This window comes from Aedes albopictus, chromosome 3 (assembly GCF_035046485.1).
Source record: "Aedes albopictus strain Foshan chromosome 3, AalbF5, whole genome shotgun sequence".
In the NCBI taxonomy this organism is placed as follows: Eukaryota; Metazoa; Arthropoda; class Insecta; order Diptera; family Culicidae; genus Aedes; species Aedes albopictus.
The window spans coordinates 254,689,666-254,695,929 of NC_085138.1; positions in this window are offsets into that span (position 1 = coordinate 254,689,666).

Genomic DNA, 6,264 nt, shown 5'->3' on the forward strand with positions numbered 1-6,264 from the left:
CCACTGCCGACTCAGTTATCACATGGCGAATATTCAGCAAGCTGATTCATTTGCATGTGATAGCTGTGAATCCGATTATGGAACTTCGTATCATTGAATATGTAACTGTCCAGTTTTTGCGCAATTGCGTTTCCGAGTACTCGGGAAACACTTATTTAGTGAAACTGACTTCAGAAACCTGAATCTTCAGGACGTTCTGTTGTTCTTGACCCGCTGTGGTAAAGAGCTATAGGCTCTCTTTACGCTTTATGCATGATCACAGTGCCCTTTTCAGGGCGCTGTTCGAACCCATTGTGGCACGCTTATGCGATATTACAGTGTCCTTTTCAGGACGCTATGTGAACCCATTGTGGTACGCTTTTGCGAGTATGACGATCCTATTCCCTTACCTGTCCTTTCCCATGTCCTATCCTTTTTCTTCCCTTCTCCGTCAGGTAAATGATGAATAGGCTCGTGTTCATGGCGATGGCACAAATTTCCCGAATGGAGGAGAACGTGCCTCTAGAGCCGACCTACTGATACGCCGTGTGAAGTTTGAGATTCTAGGATTGAGTGAAGTCCGTTGACCGAACTATGGAGAACACAGATTGGCGTCGGTCAAAATCTGCTATACTCTGGCCTACATACGAGGTGAACACGCTCCTCGCCACCGTGGAGTTGGTTCCCTGCTCAACTTACGCTGCGCTCTTGAAGTGGGAACCTAAAGAGAGGATAACAAATTGTAGCCAGATTCAAAACACGGGTTCGGAACCATAATTATTTTAATTACCATGATCCAATGTCACGCGCCAACCGATGCTGCCGAAATGCAAGACAAGAACACCTTCATCGCCACCGGCGAGAATATTGGGGTGAGCTACACATCCGGAAAAAGCAATGGATCACAGATGATACCTGGTGGAAGATAAAGGAGCAAAGGAACGCCAAAGCTGTGGTAGAGCGAGCGAAAACACGAGGAACCGGAGACATTCGTCACCGTCTACGATGTTCCACCTCGGCTTAGTGGGACTAAGGTGAATGCTACGATGCCCGTAAAAGACAAGTCTGGACAGGTACTGACCGACCCGGCTGGCCAGTTGAAACGCTGCGGTTTGAGCATTTTGGAAACCTTTTCCAAGAATCGGCCACGCCATAAACACCTCAGCATGATTCACCAAGGGTCCGATGCATTACCCGTGTCAACACAGAAGCTCCATCAATTCAAGAGATAGAGACAGTAATTCGTAGCACGAAATCGAACAGAACCCCGGGGATCGATCGCATATCAGCTGAGATACTCAAAGCTAACCCCATAGTATCTGCACAACTGCGACATTAATTATTCTGCAACATTGGAAACCGCGACATTTCCGGTCGACTGGATGCAAGGCGTCTTAGTAAACAGAACCTATAAAAATAAGAAATTTTTAAACTTATTTTAAAATAGTAATTTCCTTTATAATCTTCTTGGGTATTAGACTTAACCTATTGCAGTAATTTTATTATTAACACAAAAGCCTCAACTGTTATTAAATTTGTCTTAGCGTCCACAGTCCTTGGCAGGGCTTAGACTTGTGATAAATACACCTAAGGGAAAAAAGCCCCTCTGATTCTCAGCATCGGTCATGTCTATACAAAAATTTCCTACTCTCACGCTATTTACCTATATACACATGTAGTTAATGCCAACTACATTGAAAACGTCAGCGTATAGAACCTGTCACGTTGTCCACCTAGTCAAGTAGTGAACCATTTCTGTCGCGACGTTTCGGCATCAAAAATACGTCTTACACGTGACCAGTGAATATATTTGATGGTTAATCACACGTTGGAAACAGAATAGTTATGTTCTTACTTTAGGTGTTTTCATGGTGTTTTACTCACGAATCCTCTTCATTCGATTCCACTGTTTATGGTGAAAGGTGTTTTGCCTTCACTTTCGGCTTATGTGTGGGCGTATGGTGATAGAATTACTTGAAGTAGTTATTTTGCTCATGTAAAAGGAAGATATAGGGAAACGAAAAGAAGGGAAGGAAAGGATATGATTAATAGTTGTTATTTGATGGTACATTAGTTTGGGAGGTTGTGGTGATACACTGGGTTTAGTTTTAATATGGTTAGTCGGCTTGCAAGATGAAAATAAATAATAATCCAGTGTATTCACTCAATTGCCCGTGTAGCTGCCGGCTTAGAATAGCACTACGGACCACCTGTTCCGGGGGTAAAAGTCCACCAAACAGGTAACCCCAATCCAAGGTGTCAGGCGACCCGTGCTGAGGGATGAATGGTTGAGGGGTTTAAAAGATGCTCGATCTTTAATGGAGCCCGTAGCGTGGGTAGATCGCTTTTTTGGGTTGCGTTGCGGTGATAGATCTACCAAACCGAAATCTAGTGTCGTCCTATTTTTCAATTTTGGAATATGTGTTCTTGTAATTCAAGGAGTTATAGCATTTAGTCCTACTACTGGTGTTTTGGTGACTTCCAGTTTTTGAATAAAACTGAGTTTACCAACTTTACTTTGCATATACAGGGGGTGGCCAAAATGTTTGGGATAGGCAACTTTTTTTTCTGGCAAAAAAATCAACATGCTGTAACTTTTCATAGAGTGCATCAAAAAATCTCAAATTTTGACTGTTTATCAACCTGTTATATGTGCATGATTGGTACAAAATTGGGCTCGATTGAATAATTTTTCGTAAAGTTAGAACCGTTCGGGTAAAACACTATTTTTTAGACAACTCATTTTTGAGCTGTCATATCTCGGAAACCAGTGAACCGAATTGAATGAATTTTTTAGCGTTTATGAACAATATATTGATACTTAATACAACGTTATAAAATGTAATATTTTCTCACGACGAATTAAGTTATATCGGGTTGAAATTTTTACCCATATAGAGGAAAATAAGTCAAATTTACAATACCATACAACAATTGCTAAATGTGTTCTTTCTTCAATCTAAATAGGCTCTAATATATCTGATTAGAGATAACTTGAGAACAGAAGTGGAAAATCTTTGGACATCAACACTAAAATTTATTGACATTGACGTAAAAAAATAACCTTTTTTCGAGAAAAATCCAAAAAGTGTCAATCCATGATAACTTTTTTCAACGTTCAAAAACTATCTATGTTTTAATAGTTTGTAAAGCATCTGTATATTGTTAGTGAACGGTCAAAATTTTATTGAATTCGGTTCACTGGTTTCCGAGATATGACAGCTCAAAAATGAGTTGTCTAAAAAATAGTGTTTTACTCGAACGGTTATAACTTTGCGAAAATTCAATCAATCGAGCACAAATTTGTACCAATGATGCACATATAACAGGTTGATAAACAGTCAAAATTTGAGATTTTTTGATGCACTCTACGAAAAGTTATAGCATGTTGAATTTTTTTGTGAGAGAAAAAAAGTTGCCTATCCCAAACATTTTGGCCATCCCCTGTAGTTAAAAACCTCACCATCTGAGGCTAAACTCAATGCAAAGGAAATCAAATTGGGTTAGGGATCCATGTATGTACTAACTCTTCGAAGACTGGAAAGTGCTAGTACGCAAGGAACATACTAGAATCCATATTACTGAGCACATGTTCCATTATTGGAATGATATTGCTGCTAATGTTAAAACCCGGGTCCTAACCCAAGTAACAATTTCTATGCTTTCTGCTCTTAGACATTATTTATTGAGGTTTTATCATGTATTTGATAAACCTGTTTAGGTTTAATGAAGCAGTTCTTATTGTCATGAAGCTTTAACGACACAAGCAACTTAAAAACAATTTGTAGATATCTATACGTCCATAGAATAAAACTTATCTGTTAGTCTTTTTGTCAAGCAAAAACTTTATTGTAAGAGAACTGTTAAGTGTGTCTTAAAACTTGAACCTAAAACTTCCTTCAAAGTCGCATGCCTGTCATATCTTATCGGTCTAAAAACCTGATAGATTGCATAAAGTTGTGATAAAATAATGTTAAACCTTTTCGGAACAACCACTGGAAGCATTAAAGCTGGTTTAGGAGTGTTATTGCAATGTGATCTTATTTTGATCAACAGATTTGATGCTAGCAAATGTAAAAGTAATTAAGCAGGCATAATTATTTTTCATTCGATTTGATGTCAAACTGATTAAAAAACCTCGGGCAGGCTTATTTTTTCTAGCTAGGCTTCCGATTGTAGCCGGGATTTCCGAGGCAACTGATGAGTGGCGGCACTGGTGGGAATTGCATCTTTTGCTCTAGGTCAGACATCGCAGTAGTACATAAAATTGACTTTTATTTGTACACAGAAACAGCCGGTATAAGATTAATTATCATTAAATAACTTACCATACACACGAGCAGACAAAAACGCCTCGAAAAATCACAAAACACTACTAATAATCTGACGAATATACAAATTTTGCAGTTTGTTTACATTTTTATGGCTCTCGTTCAAGCGGTGAGTTCTTAAGAGCATTCAGCCTGAACCCACTTCTTCTTAAAACCTAACAGTGTTTGAGTAGCACTTATAAATATGCGTTAAGAATAAATAGGTGTATGCAAGCCGTATGTTCCGTATTCATGAAGAATAGCAGCTCTAGAACATGTTACTTATACGCTAACTAATCTTAAGCAGTCTCAAATAAATCCAGGAGGATTTAACTTGACGGTATCCATACTTTTCTCACGATTTTCTACTCCTGCTTGCAAATTGTGTACGCCATATTGATGTTTGGGTGGATTTGGGATGTATAATTTTGTAAGCGGAACTAAAATTGTTATTTTAAGTATAACAAAAACTGCAAATTGGCATGGCGCTTCATCTCATTTATCAGCAATTTATTACATTATACCGGTAAACTTTTTATGGCATGAGTTTCTATGTCATGGAAACAGAGTTTTGCTTCATATAAATTTGCAACGGCATATAATTGACACGGCTGACCGACATAATTTTGTTTTTTTTTATCATTATTTTCTTGAAATCCAATCAAATATATTTGATGATTTTAGTTTCAGATTGATTTTAATTATTGGTTTTAATCGTTCATTCAAGATATTTTTCGAACTCTGTTACGGCTTGTTGATCTTTTTGCAACCTACACAACAGATCTTAACAAAGCTGTATAGTAGACTACAAGAATATGCCACAATATTTAGTAGCTTGAAAAAGGTCTTAAGGAATGGTTCTAACAACCTCCTGTAGGGTGGGCCCTTTTGGGCTTTATAGGGTTTTATCACGGGTTTATTAGAGCTGTTAGGATTACTAAGGTTTAAAATGAGTTTTATCAGTTTGATTGTAACAACAGCTTCTGAACTATAAGAAAACTAAAAATGTTACTTGGGAAACTTCCTACTGGGGAGAATTTAGCAGTAAAACAAGGGTGATGCTAGGTTTCCGATGCATGGCCAATAACAGTACTCTTGTTTTGTTTTCTAAGAAAACAAAACAAAAACTGTATCAAAATCGATACTTTTTGCCCCTCAATGGCAATTGAGTAATGCGACATGCACTACACTAAGGATACGGGTAATGTCACAATAGATCTAAAAACTGGTCGCAGTGACAAACCCGAACAGGAAAAAAAAATTCACTCAATGGCTATTCAGAATGGCTCCACGGACATGGATAGCAAATCATTAAATTATGTAACATATCGGATTTTTTTTAAATCGTTCGTTTATGTAATGTACTTTTTCCATAAAGTACAAAAACACGCGATCGCGAGTTAATGATTTACATCCCATCTTCAAGAGATCACTACAAGCTCAATGCATCATTCTAGTCCTTTAGAATATCAGCGTTGGAGAAGCTGTTCAAATTTTACGTAACATGCTTGGGAAAGATTAGATTTTATTTACTCAAAATAAATACCATTACATAGTCTTTCAACAACCCCTTACTTCAGGCCAAACATGTCTAAAGGTCCTATCTGCAGAAGAGAGGCTCTCTTTGGTTTCCCTCTCTTTCGTTAAATCTCAGCTGTTTATTTGTTATCTCGTTATATCTCAGCTGTTTATTTGTATTATGATTGTCTCCTTGCATTCAAAGATGCTCAAAACAATAGTCTTTTGATTTGTACTGCAAAAATAGTGGAAAAGTGTACCATTACATTGCAATAATTGAAAGAGAAAGTGAACAAAGAGAGTCTCTCAAATGCAGACAGGACCTATTGAAATGTTTGGCCTGACTTGTTCTCCCAAGAATCCTGCCTCGACCAAGTTGGCAGGACGCTGCCCAAACCAAAGGGCAGGGGGTTATAGACACATTTTTTTTAACTTTTTTGAAAAATGTGATAATGCC